This window comes from Boleophthalmus pectinirostris, unplaced genomic scaffold (assembly GCF_026225935.1).
Source record: "Boleophthalmus pectinirostris isolate CB_2022bp ecotype Guang Dong unplaced genomic scaffold, ASM2622593v1 HiC_scaffold_13, whole genome shotgun sequence".
NCBI classification, from domain to species: Eukaryota; Metazoa; Chordata; class Actinopteri; order Gobiiformes; family Gobiidae; genus Boleophthalmus; species Boleophthalmus pectinirostris.
The window spans coordinates 8,882,808-8,897,365 of NW_026571036.1; the positions used below are offsets into that span (position 1 = coordinate 8,882,808).

Genomic DNA, 14,558 nt, shown 5'->3' on the forward strand with positions numbered 1-14,558 from the left:
TTTCAAAACATAACGCATTATACTCCTTTTTTTTTTTTTTTAAAGGCTTCTACAGTGCTAGACTTTAAAAAAAAAAACATCACTCAGATTGTTTCATATACTAACCCCTCGAACAGAAATACAAACACTTTTTTCACTTTTTTAATATTGTGTGTTAGCAGGTAATACTCCGTAAAAGTAAAATATGTCCTCGTTAATTACAAAAACATCACCAGGTGGAGCCGTGTTTTCTGTTTGAGAGAAGAACTCAGCCTAAATACGCAGGGTTTGTTTGTTAAACGTGTGAATGAAACAAAACTCAACTCCAGGTGTGTTGGCGATGAGGAAACAGTAGGGGTGTTATTGTACACAAAACACAAAACTCATGGTTCGGTATGTACCTCGGTTTTAGGTCACGGTTAGGTTCATTTTCGGAACAGTATGAGAACAAAAACCATTTGCTTGGCAAGAGTGAGCACAGAGAGCAAATGGATCAGAGACTTTGAACGCCAAACTGAAAGCAAAACTTGTGAAATGCGTTAATACATTGTTTTCTGTGAATATTGCTGTTTGAAAACAATTGAAACGTAACATGGTGATCAAAATATGTTTTTTTTTAGTTTAGTTTAGTTTTTATTTGGTCATTTTGCAGCACTACAAAACATGTGATGAGGAAACAGTAGGGGTATAACGGTACACAAAAGTCATGGTTTGGTATGTACCTTTGTTTTGAGGTCACGGTTCGGTTCATTTTCGGTACAGTATGAGAACAAAACCTTTTGCTTATTGTTTATTTGTGTGTTTATTAAACCAACAATTTGTTTTATACAATTATACAAATGGGCGGAGTTCTGGCAAAACGATCGTAGTTTTGCAAGGATTCACATGGTTCGGAGGAGTGCAATTGTTGTCAAGGAGGCCGCCCTAACTATAAAGCGCTGCGGCGAAACACTGCCACCCCAGTCACGGACGAGTTCCTTCACGAATATTAAAGAGCCAAGCCTTCCATGTAGCTGCACGTGTAGTGGTGGAATGTAAACACACAAATTGCGCGAATTCACTTGTGCAAAGTCCTGCATCGAACCGAATGTCCCATACCAAAACAGTTCAGCACAAATACATGTACCATTACTCCCCAAGGAAACGGCATCAAAAACATCTGGAGTTTTCAAGTTAACAACTACTTTTACGTTTTGTTTAGTAGAGACTGGCAATTCCAGGGCTGAAATTAACAAAATGATTCTAGTGAAGTTCTAATGGAGTTTAGAAACACAGTGGAGCACTTCCTGTATTATCACAAGGTGGATTATGTGCGATAAACTTGTGTGAATGAAACAAAACACAACTCCAGGTCTGTTTGTGATGAGGAAACAACATTATATCAGATCAGAAAATAGCGTAATACGGGCGCTTTAAGGTGCGTGGCGTAACTTTATTAGTGGAGATTTGCTGCCTGATTTTAACGTTTTTATATTAAAATTATCATCATTATCATTACTGTTACTAATCTGCATAAATAAACTCAACTTTACAACATATAAACCATAACCACTCTAGAGCCACATCAGCCCGTTTGAGATTATAATGTGTTTAATGCAGCTTGTTTACACCCCAAGGAAACAGCATTATAACATCGATCAGAAAATAACGTAATATGGGCCATTTAAAGGTGCATTGCGTAACTTTGCTGGTGGAGGGTTCATCACCTGCTTGTTTCTAATGGAGATGTCATTGCTCTGCCTGGAATGTTCCACAGTATGACATTAAACAGCTCTACCTTACATGTTTTCAATTATAATTGGTTTTATAGCAGAAAAATAGCTAGAAAAACAGACATTTTGACTGTGAGCGGGGTCGCCTCTCCACAGATCTGACCTGTAACTTGGTCTGGTTTGGTCTCCATGATGATAGAAAGGTTTAATACCATACTGTGAAACATTAAAGGTTGTATAGAGGATTTTCCAAGGAACGAGAAATCCAGCGACTGTTTGTCCTTTTTCAAATGTTGCGCATGCGTGAAACCACCCCCCCTCCCCTACAGCTCCTACGTAGAAACACCTCCTCCCTCCTCCTCCTTACGCCAGAAACAGGTTTGTTTACAGCCGGTGCTGCACATGACTTGTAAACAACTAACTACAGTGTTGGTTAGGCAAGACGGAGAAGTGAGAAGCGGGGGGAGCGGGTGTGCGGACATTTCGTTCGCGGACAAGAAGTGAGGAGCAGGGAGAAGAGCGGAGCAGGGAGAGAGGAGAGAGGAGAGGAGAGAGGAGAGAGGAGAGAGGAGAGGAGAGAGGAGAGGGGAGCGGTGCTCAGAGATTCCGTGCCCGGAGAAGTGAGGAGCAGGGAGAAGAGTGGATCGGGCAGCGGGGACAGGAGCAGGAAAGGGGTGCAGAGAAGAGTGCGCGGAGATTCAGTGCGAATGAACTAGCTACAACACGCAGCAGCAAGCGGACTCTTTCTTTGCCTTGAAAATTACGTTTTTAGACATAGGATATCGCTTTCGTGTCCTGAAAAACGTTTGACTAGCTCTTGGAAATAAAGTACGTTTTCATAATAAGCAGAAGTTGACCTGTCCAGGAGTAATTTGTGGACCAGTGCGTCAGTCTTTAGACCCTGCGTCTGCTTCAGTCGCGCCATCGCTGGAATGAATCTCCAAGAATCACCTTAGTTTGGCTTCACTGCTTTTCCCCTTGTCTTCTTCTTTCAGCGACCTCAAAAACTGACTTTCTTTTGCGGTGAACTGCTCCTGGATTCTTGTCACCATTGCAACAAACTTTGTGCTAACTGCGAGGAAGATCCAAAGGTCAAAAAAAGCCGCTAAGAACTGTTGCGTTGGTGGAGTAAACAGCGTCTGTGCGGCTTGCGTCTGCGTGACAGTCGTACGTAAACCACGTACCGGCGGCGCGCAGGCAAGTCAGTTACGCTAGAAACGTAGGGAGTTTGATTGACAGCCTGTCAGCTAACAGATAACGAGGCAGTGTCGTTATCTATTGGCAAATGTTTAGCCCCACCACGTCCAGAGTTGATGAATTTTTATTCTCTTTTTTTTGGTCATCATAATTACAAGGCCACTGCACCTCTATAATGCTATCATTGACAACTTGAAACAAAAAAAACAAAAAAAAAATCCTCCATACAACCTTTAAAGCGTAGATACTAGGGATGTAACGATATCCAAATCTCTCGGTACGATATTTATTGCGAATTTTTGAAGTGGCTGATATAATTGTAGACACTTTTTTTTTGCTTTTAAAATACCCCAAGAATTTGATGTGAATTATTTGTGTGATAATCCCAATAATTCAAGTAAAAACATATTTCTTCACGTTGTCTGCGCTGAAATGAACCATGGGATATGTAGTTTCTGATGTTCATAAGCTGTTGCTACTATAAAACCGTGAATTTAAGTAAAGGATTTTGTTGTTATTGTTACATCCCTAGTTGGTGCCAGTAAGAAATCTCTCACTCTTCTTGGACGTTTCTCACATTTAAAACATTTTACATTTTACTTTACGTCGTCTATAACCACAGCTCCTATCTTTGCCCGAGTCCCTGGCCTCCCCTGTGTCTCGTGTCTGTACAAAAACACCGTGCTGACGCTGATTGTGTGAAATTGAATATGGATCTCTCCCTCCAGGACTGACGCGCGTCCAGAAGGGCAAGTCAGTGATGGATGGCCCACGTTATACTGGAACTATCACTATGCTAACATCTATTGGGTTTTAAACAATGGGACAACTTTGCATTTTGAAATATGCCACGCCGTTTTTGTGTTGTAACGATGCCATTGTGTTGATATAATGCCCTATTCTGAAACATTTTGGGTTGGTGTTGGTCTGTGACTTCCTTTGTCTAGTGGGCATTGAATGTGTGTCTCATTCGTTCATTCGCTTTTCAATATAAAACCAAAAATATGAAAATGAAAAAGCAACTATTTTCTTTATTATTTGTCTCCAAAACTAAAATGAAAAAACAGATAAAGATTTTTTTTTTTTTCAGTTTTTCGATTTTGTGTTTAAATGAATAATGGAAAAAACAGATAACGGACTGAAGCAGGACTGAACCAGGACTAAACAGGTCTCAGTCCCGGTCTGGTCCTGGTCACAGTCTCGGTTTGGTCCTGGTCTCAGTCCCGGTCTGGTCCTGGTCTCAGTCCTGGTCTCAGTCCCAGTCTCAATCACGGTCTGGTCCCAGTCTCAGTCCTGATCACTCTACAGTCTACGCGGGCGCACCTCTGGGTCCATCCCGACACTCAGTACTGGTTTAGTCCTGGTTCAGTTCTGGTTCAGACTTGGTTTAGTCCTTGTTCAGTCCCGGTTCAGTCCTGGTTCAGTTATGGTTTAATCCTGGGTCAGTCCTGGTTCAGTCCTGGTTTAGTCCTGGCTTAGACCTTGTTCAGTTCAGGTTCAGTCATGGTTCAGACTTGGTTTAATCCTGGTTCAGTCCTGGTTTAGTCCTGGTTTAGACCTTGTTCAGTTCAGGTTCAGTCCTGGTTCAGTCCTGGTTTATTATCCATTTTTTTCATTTTGGTTTTGGAGACAAATAAAAAACAAAATAGTTACTTTTTCGTTTTCTTATTTTTGGTTTTATTTTGAAAAACAAATGATACACGAATTGCATTGGATTACAAACTACACAATTTCTTCTTTCAATTTCTTCTAATATTTTAACTTTTTACTATATTTTATTTAGTTTGCTGTTTCTGTACTCTGTAACATCGACTTTATGAACTTGTTTTTGTTTTTCTTGTCATAAACGTATCTGGCGATTCTATTTTAAGGCTTCAAACACAAATGATATGGACACATGAGCGTGAGGCTGCGCTGTTGCCTGGCTACTGTTTTGTGTAGGAGTTTAAAACTGTATATGAAAAGTTAGTCATAATTTTTATCTTGATCATTTCAGCAAGACACAGCTCATTGCAACACAGAGTTTACGGTATGAGACTGGCTTATCTGTGTAAATAAATTCATAAAAAACTGACTCTTGTGAGGTTTAAGCCGTGTTATAATGTTGTTACCTCCTCAAAAACATCTGGAGTTTTCAAGTCAACAGCTACTTTTACGTTTAGTTTAGTAGAGACTGGCAATTCCAAATGATTCTAGTGAAGATGTAATGGAGTTTAGAAACACAGTGGAGCACTTTCTGTACATCACAAGGTGGATTTTGTGTGAATGAAACAAAACACAACTCCGGGTCTGTTTGTGATGAGGAAACAATTATAACAGAGATCAAAAAATAGCGTCATATCGGCACTTTAAGGTGCATGGCGTAACTTTATTGGTGGAGTTTTTCGCTGCCTGTTTTGTTATGTTTTATTATTCATCTGCATAAATAAACTCAACTTTACAACATATAAACCATAACCACTATAGAGCCACATCAGCCCGTTTGAGATTATAATGTGTTTAATGCAGCTTTGACACATTTGTTTACGTTTTACAGAATTGAAACTTAAAACCACGTGACTCATTTGCATAAACTATAAGCTCTGAAAAAAACAGCTCTTTCCTTGTTCGCTGATGTGGTTCAGCTTCTGTTGGACTAAAGGACACGACTCAGTGGAATATGAGTGTTATTTCTGTGTCAGAGGGATGTTGATGATGATGGTGAGTCTGTTCTGTGTGTGTGTCGCGTTGTTTTCAGAGATCAGACGTGTGCAGGTTTAACGCAGCTCTTTATTTAACATCATTTCACTTTATTTATGTTGGTCACTTTATTTATTTTGGCTTCTGTTGTGATGAAAAGACTGAAAAGTGTTTGTCTTTTGGAGTAACCAGGATACTGTGTATACGTGCACTATGATGAAACCTTGATACTCAAAAAAACCCGATCATACCCGGGACACTGATGTGCTGTAAACACACTCACTGAGTGGTACAGTGTCTCCAAGGAGCCAGAGCCCAAACGTAGGACTGTGAGGCACAAATCTCCTTACACTACGCACAACAATCTACATTCGGTTTGTCGATTAAAAATGAACGTGTACAGACAGAATAAATATATGGGGCTGTTTGCTGCAGGTGTTCCAATCAGTAGGAGCAGGTAGAGGGCGCTCTTGGAAAAAGGATCAAAACTAAAAACACAACAGACTCCAGGCCCTCCAAAGAAGTAAAAATCGCACCAGAAAAAATACAGTTAAAAGGCTTTTATTTAAATGGCCAAAGCCGACATGTTTCAACCAACCTGGTCTTTAAACTCTACTGAGCCCTTAAGCCCTGATGAAGACCAGGTTGGTTGTGATTTTTACTTCTTTAGAGTGCCTGGAGTCCGTTGTGTTTTTAAAAATTAACATGATCGACGAAATTCTTGATGATCACTTATCGATTAGTCAACTCATCATGCCCATTCCTAAAAAATACTTTTTATTGTCTCCACAGGGAATTTCCAGGAGCAGTGGGACTCATCTCCAGATCTTGAGCTACTCTTGGTCCAGATCATCTTAGCGGGAGGATTTGACCTATGGTGAGTATTTTGGGTTGATGGGGGAATCCAGAGTGCCCAGAGGAAACTCGCTTGTTCAATTTTTTATTGCTAAAAACATTGCTTGAAGAACTCTCCGCAGATCTGACCTGTAATTTGACCTGATAGTGTCATGTGCTTGTCTCTGCGGCGGTGGATAAGTAACCCTGGAACAACACAGATACATTATAAATATCTATAGAGAGAAGTTTCCCCAACTCTCCATTAAATTTGCACCTTTAAATTTTCCATTATTCCCCAATAGAAAACAACATCAGTCCCACCAAATTCCAACTCGCAATTAAATCACTTTGAGCAACTCCTTAATAAGTTACGTTCAGAGTCCTTTTGGCGTTCCAAGGTTAAGAAAACACTTTGAAACAACCTGCACCCGCGAGCATTCGAATTAAAATGTTAATGCCTGCCCTAGTTTGTTGGCAAGACCGCAGTTCCCAGTGGCTTTAAATGTCAGGCTAACAACCGTCTAAAAATATCAAAAATACAAGAAGGCAAGAAGGAAGAATAGAAAACGCGCTGTAGGATTGTCGGGAAGAGGCTACAACGAAAGTGCACATCTCAAGTCTTCAAATATTCATCTCGCGGGGGCCGCTTTATCATTTATTTGTTGATGTTCGCTCGCGGTCGATGCTATGTGCGCTTGGGGGTTTGTGGGTTTTCAGTTCACGTCACAAACCCACAGTGTCAAAGGGTAGCCGCTAACTGGAAGAGACAACGGTAAAATTTTGGGAGAAGATTCGCGGCGTGCCGTAGAAGAAGCTCTCGGGCGACTGTCGGCAAAGATAGATGTCTTGCGCTGGACGCGAAGCTCCGGTCTGAATGAGTTTGAAATGAAATATTTGCGCTGTGTTCAAAGATGTTGACGTGTGAAAAATGTATCTGCCGTGTACTTTGTTGTTGTAGTAGGTAATCTGGAGGAACTTGGTCAGGAGTAGCTAGCTGGAGGTGGAAGTGCGAGAAATATTGTGAAAATGTGATCTGGCAGTGGAACTGAAGAAGCAGCTGCGAGTCCAGTTGACAGAATTGAATTTCTCTTTTGCACAATGGTTATTTTTGGAGGAAAGATTTTAAAATGAAGTATAATATATTTTTTAAAAAAAAGACCTATTGTGTTTGTGTCTGTTATCCACCTTATTCAGCCCCGCCCACTTTTGTCTCTAAATGCTCCTAAACCGCACTTTATTGTGGTGTCACTTCCGGTTAAACAGGACACCCATTCAAAGGAGAATTTTGGAAACATTTTGCATCTTAAATATGACATAAAGTAGGGTGACCAAACATCCGTTTTTCCCCGGACATGTTCGTATTTTGCATCCTGTCTGGGGCGTCCGGGTTTTTTGTTATAAAGTGATGCAAATGTCTGGGTTTTCAGTACCGTTCACTGGGGGCATTAAACTGAGCGTCTCTCGTAGCGTCTGTGACTCAGAAGGAGCGAGACACAAACAGTCGGTCAGTCTGCAACATACTGAAGCATAAATGCGCATTTAACGATGATCTGTACAAGAAATTCTCCGTTTTCCGTCCCGGTCGGGACAAGTGTGAGTCCATGTGCACAGGTTGTGAGGTGAGAATACAGTGTCCCTCGTTTATCACGGGGGTTACGTTCTAAAAATAACCTACGATAGGTGAAATCCACGAAGTTGTCAACCTTATAATTTACTATTTTTATATCTGTTTTAAGGCTGTAAAACCCCTCAGCACACACTTTATACACTTTTCTCAGACAGGACAGGTGCAACACTTTTTACATCCTTCTTAAAACTTATTGCTGCTGTCGTCCTTTTGTTATTTTCCTCCTTCTTTATGTAACAAACTGAAGATTCATTTATTCCGTAATGGAGCCCAACAGTGCAGAGAACTGCATGGGTCCATTTTTGGAGACCCCCAGTACAACACCGCAACAGCGCAGTACAGGACCGCACCTGCCCGTTAACCCGAGATTATATCAAACTTTTGCGCTGCCTACACCATGGACTGAACTAAGACTAAACCAGGACTAACCCAGGACTGATTCCACGACTGAAGAGGAGGAGTAATCCACGACTGAACTAGGACTAAAATAGGACTAAAACAGGATTAAACCAGGACTAAACCGAACTGAAACAGGACTCACCGTCAGGACGGGCTTGGAGGTGACTGCAAGAGAAAGGACCGGCTCAGCTCCGTACCTCACGGAGGTAAACGCGGCAATTGCCCTATCGCGCTTTGCGGACAAACTGCTCGGCGTTCTCTCTCTTAAGTCCAAGATTAGTCCTGGTTTAGACCTGGTTTAGTCCTGACTCACACGTGTGTAATTACTACCCGCCTGTAATACACAATACGCGTTCATACACGGTTAAAAAAAAATAAAAATCCGCGAAACGCTAAGGGTGTCTGGGTGTGTCCGGGTTTTCACAAACGGAAATATGGTCACCCTAACATAAAGCAGGTTAATTTGTGTAAAAGGTAACATTTTTATGTGCACAAGTCACACTGCATCGATACTTTGGGGTCTTTAAAATGGGTTTATCGACCGTATTGAACTTATTTCAATACAGCCCCATACAAAACAGTACAACTTGAAAGATTACGGTGACAACCGCTACAACTTCCAGAATAAGGTGGATATGGCTACAGTATAATGTATGACACCTGTAGATCATTATGTTATAATTTGGAAATTTTAACTCACATTATTAATCTAAAATAAATTTTTGCGTTAGAAAAACTGATGTGCTGACGTCGTCTTAAATATCATTACAACAAAGAGTCAACAACTTCAATGGATGGATGTACATCATAACAATAACGAAATATCGTGATATTGTATTGTCGAAAGTCTCTCAATAATATCATGGTCCATCACAATATATCGAATCACAAGTTTTTTTGATTAAATTAATTGTTATGGTGCAGCAATAGCTAAGAAAACAGAGGGAACTACATTGACCATGATCCTTTGCTCCGTTTTGGTGCAAACTACTTGAAGAAATAGCACTTTTAAATCTTATTTTTCTTTTCTTCTTTGGATTAAGTCTTGTCAAGGCATTTTAAGAGGAAAAAGTAGCATATTCACAATTTTGTTAGCCACAAAATATTGCAATAAATATCGTACCGTGAAATGTTCATCGTGAAAATATCATACCGTGAGATTTGGATATCGTTACATCACTACATGTTAGTGACCAGATTTTTAAATTTGTAATAGAATGACTACATGACGCTGCCGAATCCTACATGTATCACTGATTAAGAAAATAAAATTGGGAGAACATACAGAGAAAGGACACAGAGCAGTGGGCGTGTCCTGGGTGCAGTGAAAAGAGGAGTTGATTGACAATATGGCATTTTGAAAATATTTTAAGTACAGTTTCAATACTGCTCACCTCTAGTGTAATTATTACCCTTGTTCCAACCTATAGCTGTTGAATACCTCAAGTTTGAATAATAGTCTGAAATAGTGACTTTGTAGGCAATCCTTTAAATGTCCCTTTGAATTATTCCACAGTTTAACCCCGCATACCGAAACTTTTAAAATTTTTATTATTGTCCTTGTTCTGGGTTGAGTGAACGTGCAAGTACCCCTCAGACTACAGACCCCTTATCTGTAACTAAACATATTTTGAAGATTAAAGGTTGCTCAAACATGCACGAATCACTCCAAATACAACTTTGAGTAACTATATCATGGTGAAAAGCTCTGAAAAGTCAATTTTACGTAATAGGTCAGCTTTAAAGAAGAGTCCTTAAACTCAAGAGAATCCATCTTGGCGCTCTCCGCTGGTGCGACGGGGCACGGCTGCCAGTGGTTCAAACCAATCATTGTGGTTTGGGCTGAAGCCAGTGGAGAAGCTCTCAATAGAACCAAAACAAACATGGTGAGGCCGACCAACGTACTTATTAGTGCCTATTAGTGTCTGTTTTTGCTTGTTCTGCTGTTGTGACACTTCCACCAATCAGAACGTCCCAATGCCTTTCAGCAAGAGCCATTCCAGACTGATTAAAAGGCCCATTTTTACACTATTATAATGTTTGCTCGTCCCAAACAGACCTGGAGTTGTGTTTATAACATGGCCTAAAGCTCACAAGAGTCAATTTTGCGTAATGTGCAACCTTTTATTTGTAGAACTCAATTAAGAAAGGTACTCTGAGTCCTGCTTGTTTCCATGGAGATATTAATGCTTTTACAGGAATATATACAATATGACATGAGTTTCAGCTTTCTGTTATATGCAGATAACTTTTCTAAAGATTATTTGTTTTGAATTGTTAAACACTGTGGTAGCAGTCCTAACATTTAATCATTCTGAAACTCATGGATATAAACAGCAATACATAATAGTTTCTTGTCTTTGCAAACTTATTGTGTAGTAGGAGTAGGAGAAGTAGGAGTAGGAGAAGTAGTAGGAGTAGTAGGAGTAGGAGTAGGACTAGTAGTAGGAGAAGTAGTAGGAGTAGGAGTAGGACTAGTAGTAGGAGAAGTAGTAGGAGTAGGTAGTAGGAGTAGTAGTAGTAGTAGTAGTAGGAGGAGGAGGAGGAGGAGGAGTAATAATAGTAGTAGTAGGAAGAGTAGTAGGAGCAGTAGTACTAGTAGTAGAAGTAGGAGTAGTAGTAGTTGTAGAAGTTGGAGGAAGAGAAGTAGTAGTTGTGCTAGTAGTACAAGTAGGAGTAGTAGGAGTAGGACCAGGAGTAGTAGGAGCAGTAGTACTAGTAGTAGAAGTAGGAGAAGTAGTAGTAGTAGTAGTAGTAGTAGTAGTAGTAGTAGTAGGAGTAGGAGGAGTAGGAGGAGTAGGAGTAGGAGTAGAAGTAGGATTAGTAGTAGTAGTAGTAGAAGTAGTAGTAGTAGTAGAAGTGGTAGGAGTAGGAGGAGTTGATGTAAGAGTAGGACCAGGAGTAGTAGGAGTAGTAGTACTAGTAGTAGAAGTAGGATTAGTAGTAGTACTAGTAGCAGAAGTAGGAGGAGTTGGAGTAGTAGTACTAGTACTAGATGTAGGAGTAGGAGGAGATGGAGTAGTAGTAGCAGTAGGAGTAGTAGGACTACTAGTAGGAGTGGTAGTAGTAGTAGTAGTACTTCTACTTCTACTGCAGTTCCATGATACTGTTTGTTTTGAATTGTCTTTCCTCTTTCATTCTAAAGCCCATGGATATAAAGAGCTAAATATAACAGCTTCTTATTTTTGCCAAATTACTGTGTATTAGTAGTACTACTTTGAGTACTTTTACTTTTACACTTCCATAATTTAGTTTTGAATTGTTTATCGCTACGGTAGCAGTCCTAACTTTTAATCATGCTGAAACCCGTGGATGTAAACAGCAATATATAATAGTTTCTTATCTTTGCAGCCTCATTGTGTATTATTAGTAGTTCCAGTACTTTTACTTCCACTGCAGTTCTGTGATTTGCCCTTTTGTTTTATAATCCTATTTGGAACTCATGGGGCGATTTTGAGCCTCTAGCCGGACCTTAATAGTCGCTAACTGTGCACTGTAAATCCCTCCACCAAAGATAAGTGCGCTGGCTTCAGTATCGACTAGTTCTGCTTATTTTTCTGCAAGCGGATAAGTTATGGCCCCAGAGACGGTTGGGGAAAACTATTGTCGTCAATCTTGGAGTTTATTTGGAGATTGCAATGGGACAGAAGGGCAGTTTTTCACTCACAGGAGCCTGCTATCTACTGACCCCAGACGCGATCCTTCAACTCTGAGCTAGAACTTTACAGAGACCACGAGCTCTACCTGATTTTTTTACAGTCTGAAAAAAACGTGAAAAACAGAGCTGGTTCATTTTAAACAGTTTGAAGTGTTTCCTCTCTTAAACGGTCCATACTACGCTATTTTCTGATTTATGTTATAATGTTCTCTCAGCAAAAACAGACCTGGAGTTGTGTTTTCATTTTTGTGTTTTTAATCTCCATACATCTAGAATTATTTGGATGATTTCAGGCCTGGAATTGCCGATCTCTACTGAACCAAAGGTAAAAAATTCATGTATCATTCGTTTATTTGTTTTTCAATATAAAACCAAAAATAAGAAGACGAAAAAACAACTATTTTCTTCATTATTTGTCTCCAAAACCAAAATGAAAAAACAGATAACGATTCATTTTTTCAGTTTTCGATTTTGTGTTTAAATGAATAATGGGAAAAAACGGAATACGGCCGTTTTCTGTTTATGTGACTTAAACTGCGATGCCAGACTGAACCAGGACTAAAACAGGTCTAAATCAGGACTAAATCAGGACTATATCAGGACTAAATCAGGACTAAACCAAGACTAAACCGGTCTCAATCCTGGCTTGGTCCCGGTCTGGTCCCAAACTGCGATGCCAGACTTTTGCGCCTCATAAGAACTGAACCAGGACTGAACCAGGACTGAACCAGGATTGAACCAGGATTGAACCAGGATTGAACCAGGACTGAACCAGGATGAACCAGGATTGAACCAGGATTGAACCAGGACTGAACCAGGATCAAACCAGGATTGAACCAGGACTGAATCAGGACTAAGTGTCAGGATGGGCCTGGAGGTACATCCGGGTACACTGTCGGATGATCAGGACTGAGACCGGGACTGAGACTAGGACCAGACCAGCACTGAGACCGGGACCAGACTGGGAGTGAGACCAGGACTGAGACTGGGACCAGACCGAGACTGAGACTGGTTTAGACCTGGTTTAGACCTGGGGATTTGGGGATGCAGACAGACTAAAAATGCAGGAAAACCAAACACAACTCACAATCTGTTTTGTTCTAAAGGTGCATTGTGTAACTTTTCTGGTGGAGGGTCCATCAAATGCTTTTCTCCATGGAGATGCTGTTGCTTTGTCTGATTTCTATCTTCATGGAGACCAAACCAGACCAAGTTACAGGTCAGATCTGTGGAGAGGCAACCCCAGAACCCTCAGAATGTCTTTTTTTTTTTTTTTTTTTTAAGGTATTTTTGAGCTATAAAACCATACTGTGGAACATTCCAGGCAGATCAATGACATATTATTCACAGAAACAAGCAGGTGACAGACCTTTCACCAGAAGTTACACAATGCACCTGTAATATCAGACGTTTAAAGATGCACTGTGTCACTTTTTGGTTGGGGGTTCGACATTAAGCACATCTAATAATAACATTTAATACATTCTATTTGTTTTATAGCTCAAAAATGCCTAGAAAAACAGGCATTCTGACTGTGAGCGGGGTCGCCTCTCCACAGATCTGACCTTTAACTTATCTAGTTTGGTCTTCATGATGATAAAAAGGTTTAGATTTAATGCCGTACTGTGAAACATTCCAGACAAAACAATAACAAATCCATGAAGAAAACCATTCGACGGAAACCTCCACCAGAAAAGTTACACAATGCACCATTAAGTCTAGTTTTTTTAATTAGTTGTAGACGTTAATAATTTAATGTTCTACTACTGAAGTGACCAATACTGGTAAAAAAAAAAAAAAGGAAAAAAGTATCTCCAATAACTTTTTTTATTAAAGTTGTGTGACTGACAGGTTTATGATATGGTCAGCAGACTGCAGGAAGGCTACTCACACCAGAGACCCAAATATGCCAATATACTGGATTTTTGCAATATCAGGACTTAAGAGAGAGTTTGATTTCTTTGCCGACTGTGGCTACAAAGATGAAAAACTTTGAAAACAAATTATTGGTGAACAACAATTTATCAATATTTAATCTGAATTCCAGTTGCAGTAGTGAACAGCACAGAGCTTCTGCTGATGGGCAAATATGTTTTCCACACTCGCTGCTGAAAGAACTGCTGTCCCTTTACTTTTAGACCTTTTTTGGTTAATCGAGAATCGTAATCCAAGGCACAATGTAATGGTAAAAATATATATATATTAAAACAATATATAAACCAACAAATCAGTCTATGAGGCTAGAGAGAGAGAGAAATACTTTATTGATCCCGAGGGTAATTCAAGTTTTGCTGCAGCCTTTGGTTCTTAGGGTCTGTTTACACAAGAACGCTTACGAGTAAAAACAACAAAATATTTTATCAGAAGTGCCTTTTGTTTAGACGGTGACGGTGTTTTTGGGGCTTAAAAACGCAAAAATCTGAAACCATCCTCCAGAGTGGAAAAGTTGAATACGCTTCGCCGTAGCGTT

At 40.1% G+C, this 14,558-nt stretch overlaps 1 protein-coding gene across 2 annotated transcripts in view; it reads left to right on the forward strand.

The window, feature by feature from the left end:
* The window catches only part of fut8b (fucosyltransferase 8b (alpha (1,6) fucosyltransferase)), a 451,073-nt gene that overhangs the window by 164,469 nt on the left and 272,046 nt on the right, over positions 1-14,558 (forward strand). For both annotated transcript variants that reach the window (XM_020929335.2, XM_055149122.1), the window contains one exon: positions 6,360-6,444. The gene's annotated coding sequence lies outside the window, so the exon portion shown is untranslated. The remainder of the gene's footprint in view (positions 1-6,359; positions 6,445-14,558) is intronic.